Below are 9,328 nucleotides of genomic sequence, written 5' to 3' on the forward strand. Positions count from 1 at the left end.
AGGGTTACAAAAATTTCCAGCCTGTCCATACTGAAGTCGGCTGACAGCAAATGAATGATCCAAACCCTGTGTAATGGAAAACAAGCCAGAGCTCTCAAACACCAGACTCTTCCTAACTAGGAACAATCCATGGTCTCACGTCAAAAATACCTTTAAATCCTATTGAACTGGACCATGATGTGGTGACCTCACCAATAAAGAGTCCTTCAAAAATGCATACAAATACACCGCCTTAAACTCTTAGCAACAACCCAAACATAGTCCATTAATATATGTACCTTCTCTGCAAAAAACATCAGCAATGTACACTTTTTAAGCAGAAAAATAAAAATAAAAACTCATTTAGACTGGGCTTGAAATGACACATTTCTCAAGAAGGACACAGCACAATTTTTTCAGCAGGTGAGCCATGGTGTCTATGGCTGCTTGCTATTACTAACTCTCTCTACCACATGTGTTTACTTAAAGAAACCTAAAAACACCTAGCGGTAAGGGAAGAAAACTGCCCCAAAATCATTAACAGGCTCAAATCTGGCCCACACTGGGCCATTTGGATTAATGGGCAGTCCCATAGTGTTGCCTGCTCACAGAGAGCCTGTGGTGAGCCAAAGCTATGGGCCTTGCCTGTTTAGGTTTGGTGTGGACTGGCCCTACCTCTGTGTATATTATATATGGGGAAGCAGGCCTAACGGTCAGAGTGTTGGACTTGCAAACCAAGGGTTGTGAGTTCGAGTCTCGGGCCGACAGGAATGTAGTGGGGGGAGAATGTACAGTGCTCTCTCCCCTTCAATACCACGACTGGAGTGCCCTTGACCAAGGCACCGAACCTCCAACTGCTCCCCGGGCCCCGCAGCATAAATGATACCCACTGCTCCGGGTGTGTGTTCACGGCGTGTGTGCACTTTGGATGGGTTAAAAGCAGAGCACGAATTCCAAGTACGGGTCACCATACTTGGCTGTATGTCACGTCACTTAAAAGCAGAGCACGAATTCCAAGTACGGGTCACCATACTTGGCTGTATGTCACGTCACTTAGACACAAGAATAATCCCTCAGCAAGCGTGGGTCTTGATGAGCGAACAATATCAAGACAGGTAATCCAAAGGGTAAATCCAAAATACGAAAGCAAGAATCAAAACCAGGTAAACAATCCAAACCAGAACACGCAGGCAAGACAAGGCAGGAAACAGACAACAGGCGCTAAACAATACTCAGCAAGCGAATGGGTGGTGTGAGACTGAGTATATACTGACAAGATATGAGGTAACGAGGATGGAGGAGCTAATCAATTACTATAGAAACTAACAAGATGGGCAAAGGAACGACGGGAACACAGAAACAATGGGAAAAAGAACATTTCAAAATAAGAGTCCACAAAACCAAAGACAGGGACATAGACTGGGATCATCTTAACTACTCAAGCTTAACTATTTTATTCATTTAATCTAATGTCAATAAAACACAAACAAAACATATTTATGAAAAATTTTTTTTTTAATTCACAGTAAATTCGGTTTGGGATGTGTTCAAGGACAAAACATTTTTGGCTAAAAGGGCAACTTTTTACCTAGTCCCATATTTCCCAATTTTAGACTAATTTAAATTAACATTGTGCTGGTTTTATCGGGTTCTGCCCTTTCCTTTTAATATGTCAAAAAAATTCTCTGTATTTATCACACACACTGCATAAGGCAGGCCTCCATAAATGAAAGGATGTTACCACACAATCATGAAGTGAAAGCATTAAGTGAGATAAAGCGTGGTATTATAATGAGACTTCTGAGAGACTACTGGTTGAGAGGAATGCTGTAGCTCTGCAGAAATAACTTGTTGTGTAACATGCAGAAATAAACATATTAACATTATATATCTCACTATAGGAAACAACACATAGAAGTATGTTTTGAAAAAAAAATTATGGACTTTAATTTGTAGCAAATAAATACAAGAATATCAAAACTGGATGTTACAGATGTTGCACCAAAATGTGTTACACTCACTGTATCACTGAAACACTGGCAATAGTTTTTTATTAAAATTTTAAATTAGATTTAATTTTTATATTTTCCATTTTAACTTGTTAGTTCTATAATTTCTTATTTCAGTTTTAGTTTAGTATTTTGTACATCAAGTTAAGTTAATCTTAAAATAAGAAATGTCAGAGACATATATTAAAATGAGAAATGTTGTCAGCTAAAAATGAGAAATAAATAAGCTTTTTGTCTAATTTTTACTTCTTGTGTACTAAACCCTCGGCTTGATTCATGAAAATCTCTCCTCTAATTAAGAAGTTCATTTTCAAGCTACACGAAGCATATAAATTTTAAATTATATTTTTACATTCAATGCTAAACAAAAATTATTTTAATCATCTTCACATATTTTTGTTTATTTTAATCTTTGTTTAGATTATCATGGTTTTCAAAATGCAGTAATAGCCTGTTTTTGCTTATGGATTTTCATAGTTTAAGATTGAAAGTCTGGAGCAAATGTGAAAAAACAATAAAAATCTACATGAAAGTATAAAATATCAGTAATAACTGAGTGCATAAAGGCATTACATTTTCAGGATAACAAGCTTTTAAAGGATAGTTCACCAAAAAATGAAAATTCTGTCATTAATTTCTCACCTTCATGTAATTTCAAACATATAAGACCTTCGTTCATTTTCGGTATTGACAAATGAAGATATTTTTGATGGAATTTGAGAACTGTCTGACCTATCTTAGATACAGCAATTGCAACTGACATTTTCCAAGTGCCAACATAGTCCAGAAACAACTCTCACATACCACACCCACTGTGCATGAAACCATGTGACATCAGTGACAAGAAAAAAAAAATAAAGACTTTATTCAACAATTTGTCTCCCTCTGCATCACCCTGGGTGACATTTTTTGGAGAATATCCGCTGGATGTATGCTGGTCTGTGTCAGCTGCGGCACGCCGATCTGTTTCCTACATTGTTGTGATTTTGATCTTAATGGAAACAACGTGATCGGTGTGTCGCAATCGACACTTCCAATTTCAATTTCTCTGAATTATTTTTTTTTTCTCTCTTTGTGCACAAAAATAGTAGCTTAGTATAATTGTGGATGAACCACTGATGTCACATGGATTATTTTACAGATCTCCTTTGTTAGTTTTTCTGAAGTACATATTCTGAACATTTCAGTTGCGTTGCTGACTATGCAAGGTCAGACAGCTCTCAGATTCCACCACAAATATCTTAATTTGTGTTCTGAAAATTAGGCCAGAATAATGCCAGAATTTAAATTTTTGGGTGAACTAACCCGTTTAATGTGATCTGAAGACAAAAGCTGAAATATGTTAAATCCAAATTACTGTGGGACCATAAAGTTATATTCCGAGCGTAAATTAGAATGTGACAAGTACATACGGACTCCTTAGAATAAACACAATCATCGGGATAAATGCTATTAAATCTGTGCACGGTCTTAATGTGCAACAATTCACAACAAGTCCCCACCCCCCACTACGTGGATCTGAGTGCTCCGCGCCCAGTTCTACACCTCCTCCCATCGTCCTGTTATCAGATTTCTGTTTTTCAATTCATGTTCATCCCCTCCACCCACCCATCTCCGCTCCTTGAACTGATCGAGAGTCTATATAAACTGATGCTAAGCCGTTCTGATTTGAGAGAACAAACTGCTGATTGGTTATCATTTATAAAACACAAGTTTGTTTTTTATACCAAGAACCTACACAAAAACGGTGGATGTATAATGCTTGAGTAAAGCTGATTATATAAGAGATCAGACGTAAAAAGCTTAAAATGGAGTCACTTTTAGTTAGAGTGACGGACGAACTAATATGAATTAATTTAATTTAATTAGGAACACTTGGCCAATACCAATTAACCTGCAACGCTAAGATCCATCTTATCTAACAACAAGGGTGGCCTAATAACACACTGACATTGTGGACTGGTATGACGTTGGTAAACTCTTTAAGAGTTACCTAAAAGATTTGCTCCCGCCCCTAATAATATATCTGAATGATTAGATTTTAACCGCCTTCAGTGTTAACTGTTTGTTTTACAGAATGAGTTGTCATATCAAAACTTCATGTGAAAGGTATTCGCCCCTACAACACCTGCTAAAGCACCCGAAGTGTACTCAGTACGATGGAAGCTGATGCACTTGTGATTAATATATAAATACCTCTAAGCAAGTCGGCCACTGCATGAACCTACTCTCAATGTTCCTATTACAAACGCGATCGCTCTGTTAATGACTTCAAAATTATAACCTTTAGTTAATTGTATTCTAAATCTAACATCAAAAATATATTAAATAGCACAAGGTCATAACCAGGGGTGGATTTTAGTAGGAATTGGGACCGGCCCAAGGCAAACACGATAGCCACATTGGGGCCCACCCACATACATTTGCAACACATTTACCTGGATCAACCTTGAAGTATCCTTTTTTTGTTATGTTGTGATGCTTGCCGCGCCCTCCCCACTGCAATGTGCCTCATAGAGTTGTGTACACATGTTTCTACATTTTGCATTTGTGCTGTAATATGATGGCTCTCCTTTCATGTTGTAGTCCACGAAATAATAATAATAATAATAATAATTCCTTACATTTTATAAAGCACTTTTCTAAGCACTCAAAGCACTTTACATTGTCAGGGGGTATCTCCTCATCCACCACCGGATGTAGCCATGATTTACAGTTTAGATGCAAGGTTTTCACAAATAAATAAATAATAAATAAAAATATTAAAATAATAAACATCACAACTGAGCTTGGTTACTTTCATTTAAACCAGAAAACGGAGTAATACGACCCTGAGTCATAAGTATAAATTATTCTATTAACTTTTAAACGGGGTTATGTCTATGTGCGATTTTTCGTGCACATTTCAGATTGTACTGAGTTATTTTCCCACACCCACACCAGTAGAGGTTTGTGTTCCTAGGTCAATATATTTGTGACTTATCCTTGAAAAACATCCCTCATCCCGTATTAATCTAAAAATGTAGGTCTGTCCTTGACCAAATCCCTAGTCACACCTAAACCCTAACCTTAACCATTATATTCCCTAATCATCTGAGGAAAATGATAGATCCCAATGAAGACCACTACATGTACAAGCAACAAACACTGATTGTAAGCCTAAACTTCACAAAAACTATAAACTGGTTCTAAATTCGCGAATTTAATAAGAGAAAATTACTGGTCATCCAGTCTTTTACATTTTTAACACTCTGTTAGCTTAGATAATTTAGAAGTTTCATCTGGTCTTGTTGAGATATATAGTTGAGCTACTCTCAGCATAACAGTTGGAAACTAATCCCGTATTTTCTTATGATCATTACCAAGGGGCCCCCGGCAACATGTATTTGAAAATAGCAAGAAAAAAACTATAGACCCAGAGCCTTGTGGCACTCCATATCTTTTACTGGTGATTAATTAAGATGACTCTCCATTTAAATCCCCCTTTGTAGCGATAGGACAGGGGTAGGATCCAAACCATCTTAAAGCATGCCTTTGAATACCTGCATAGTAATCTATCTATGAGTATGTCGTGATCCATGGTGTCGAACGCAGCACTTAGATCAAGTAAAACTAGCAATGATATGCAGCCTTGGTTGTCTGACGCAAGAAGCAAGCCGTAATAGTATTTTGTAATTTTAACAAGTGCAGTTTCTGTGCTTTGGTGGGGCCTCGTGAAACCCGATTGAAATTCTTCTTTATGAAAATAAACAGAAGATTTAAAAATGGTTCTATCTAATTTGCCAGTTCACACGGATCTAGTTGTGGTTTCTTAATAAGAGGCTTATAATAACCGTAATTATTAACTATAAGAATTAATAAACTTATTAATTATTAATTAATAAACCGTAATTCCATATGAGCATAGGCCTATTTAATGCACTTCATGGTTGTTAGTTACAATAATATTAAATGTAAATATATTTTCGTTTTCCTTTGTATTTTTTTTTACGTTGATATCTCAATATGGTACAAGATCAGCTTATTTAAATCAACAAGTTAGATCAAAAGGTAATTCTCTAAAAGTAATCAAAAGTTTTCCTAAAATGTGTAAATGTAATTACGTTACTAGCTACAAATTTTATCATGTAATGTAGAATCAGTAACAAAACTACAATTTGTAAGTAATCTATAGCCAGCTCTGCTTTGTAAACATGATTTTTCTGACAGGAATTAAATTATACACACCCAGGAGTTTTCAAGTTGGGGGAGTGTGGAGAAACATCTGTATTAATGGTAAATTTATAAAAAATAATTAAACTATTTTTTTTTTTCCATTTGAAATTGAGTCAAAAAGTAGTCAGATTACATTCGTTAACATATTACAGATTAACAGATTACATACATTACCTTTAGAAATTTAATAAAAACATAAAAAACACTGTCTCGGTATAACTAACTGTAATGCGGAGTTTGGGTTTTGTTTGTTGTTTCTTGTTCATTGCTTTCGTGTCTTTTATTTTGGAGTTTAGTCTTGGTCCTTGTTCTGTCATGTGATTCCCTTGTCTGTGTGTTATGTTCTGATTGCTTCCTTGATTCCCTTGTCTGTGTGTTATGTTCTGATTTTAGTCATGTGTCTTGTGCTTATTGGTTTATGGTCTTGTCATGTGGTTTCTCAGTTCTGTTTGTTCATTGTTGGTTTGTGTCATGTTACCCTAATTGTTTGCCATAAGTAGCCATGTCATTGCCTTTGTTCCTTGTTTTTGTATATATATGGTTGTATACCCGCTGTCGATGAGTCAAGTCTGTTCTCGTCAAGTCTTTGTTTGGATCACTCTGTAAATAAACTGCACTTGGGTTCTCACTACCCTCACCTTCAGTGGACTCATTACAATAACTTACCGACTTGTAAATACAAACTTCCCAGAAAGACTTGAAACCATCTGAACTCGAGGCAGATTGATCAACTCTGACCTCGGTGAAGAGAGACGCATCATTTGGTGTCACTTCAGTGGTGGCTACCCTATGTCAAAATTAAAAACAGACTTTAACATTAGACTTTACATTCATTTAACTTGTTTATATAGGTAGAAAACATTTATATTACTTAGTACTCATTTGCTCAACATGTGAAACATGATGTGTAATCAACTGGAACCCGGTTAACCAATGCAGACTGAAAAACCCCAAGACTTGCTGTTTTGGATTCTGACCCCGTTGTCTATCCATAAGTATTTAGCCCTTGACAAAGTCACTCAGACCTTTTTGCTTGTCCATTTTTTTCCTGTTTCCAAAAATTCAAAAACTGAATGTGTCCCAAAGCCTTTTCTTTATGATGGTGGTTAGCAGAGAAAAACTGCTAACAGTTTTGTTCATCTTCAGATGTTTCCACCCAGTGAGATGAAAAAATTTAAAAATATATATTCTCTACAGATTGACGAACTCACACTCACAGATCAGTGGGACCATCTCAGTAAAGACCCGTTTCCCATCTACACACAGTGATTGACAAGCAATGCAAAAAGGAGAAGGAGAAGGGAGGAGGTCTGTGTTGGTTTGTGTAAGAGAAAGAAGCAGTGTTATTATGCTCGTGTCAACTGTTATATGGTGGTGTTTTCTGTCTGCAGACAAAGAAGATCCCTGGTTTGAGATCAGTCCACTTGAAGCTGGTTATTCTCTCACTGGAGCGTTTGTGGAAACATCCAGCTTCGGCAGCAAGTTTTGAAAATGGCCTCCAAAAAAAAAACCTCAGGATGAAATGGACATGCTGTACCTGCAAGGTAACAAACTCTGTCACAAGAGAGTTTCATTAATATTTGCGATATCAATGTACACTGAACTTATAATGTGTGTGTCAAAGCTGAGATGCAAAACAACATTACAATTAGAAATGTTTAAAAATAATTTAAAGCAGTTTTAACCAGCATATTGTTTTTTTTTTTCAACATAAAACTTCTCACATAAAACAGTGATGTAAATAAAAGATAATTTATGCTGAACAATTTAAGAGCTCACAATTTTGACAAACCATCCATTAAGACTTCTATTATAGCCATTTTTTTTTTAATTATGTTTTTGTTTCATTTATTGTAAACACTTTAAATGTATTTTCTACAGCTCTGTGTGGCAGCGCTTTAGCTGATCGATTGGCGAGACTTTAAATTCCCTGTGGGAAATAATCCAAAGGTTGTGAAGCTGCCCGTGTTTGAAGATTCAGTTCTGCCTAAAGTTACAGTCATTTCATGTATCATGTGCAACTCTGACTGTATTGGATTTTCCCCCCCAGGTCTCCTTTGAAGATTTTAACACCTGGAATAGAATCGGACACGTTTGAGGAAATGAGGAAAGGTACCGTATTCTTTGTATTTCAGCATTTATTTGTAGATAAGTTTTATCTTTTGTGTCTACTGATATTTTCATGCTTCCAGCAGAGAAATGAAATGTCAAAGTGAAAATAAAAGATGAGCTATAATGAGGATAATCTTCCTTCCCGCTTTTTTAAAGACCAATAGTTATTTCTGTAGCAACTTGCTAGGTATAAACATATTGTAACAATTTAAAACTAACAGTTCTATTTTCCTAAAGCTTTATTAATCTAAAGCTGTATACATTTACTTTTACATTAAAACAAAAATCTTAATAATGCATAGCCAATAACTGACCTGAGCTAACAAAGATCTGCTTGTTTTAGCTGCTACCATCAAACAAAGATTAATAAATGCTGTAAAGTGTTACCAAACACAAAAAGATTTTTGTGTGTATGTTTGCTTACTCTTGTAGGAAACTCCTGATATCTGAACATTATGATTTTTGGGGGTGTAAAGCACTTACATTCAAGACATTCATGCAGTGTGTTAATGTTTGTTTAATGTGTGTTTTCTTCAAAGAAGAACCAAAAGCCCACCTGCATACAAGTTGTTACCCAGGTGCTCATAGATCTGTGTGGAAGTGAATCTCGCTGTTTTAAATGGGAAAGATCCTTCTGCTCTTGTTCAGACCATCAAAACAACACTGGAAGGTGAGATTTTCCTAAAGTCTGCTAGAATTCATTTAGAGACGTCTAGTTTTTTTTTTAGCTAATTTGAGTCTCTACAGTGAAGTTAGTATGAACTTGTTTGATTTGCTCATGTCCCTGTGATGTTATGTTTAGGGGGCTGGGCCTTCATGCTTTTTTTTTTTAATATATACACTGTCAATTATAGACCTCAATAATGAATGTTTCCCTCATTTGCAGAGCTCGGTGGAGGCAAAAATCACCTGATTATCCCAGGGGAAAAATCTACTCTCGCTGAAAAACAAGCTGCAAAATTTGATGTGAAGAAATTCACTGATCGTGTATTTAATGATTTGTTTTGGTTGTT

At 36.0% G+C, this 9,328-nt stretch overlaps 1 long non-coding RNA gene across 1 annotated transcript; it reads left to right on the forward strand.

The window, feature by feature from the left end:
* The first annotated feature begins 7,372 nt into the window (after window positions 1-7,372).
* Window positions 7,373-8,112, forward strand: LOC122145143. Its single transcript, XR_006160145.1, has 3 exons — window positions 7,373-7,511; window positions 7,595-7,747; window positions 8,085-8,112. It is a non-coding gene; the product is annotated as an uncharacterized LOC122145143 (long non-coding RNA).
* Window positions 8,113-9,328: the final 1,216 nt, after the last annotated feature.

Source organism: Cyprinus carpio, chromosome A5, assembly GCF_018340385.1.
Source record: "Cyprinus carpio isolate SPL01 chromosome A5, ASM1834038v1, whole genome shotgun sequence".
Classification (NCBI taxonomy): domain Eukaryota; kingdom Metazoa; phylum Chordata; class Actinopteri; order Cypriniformes; family Cyprinidae; genus Cyprinus; species Cyprinus carpio.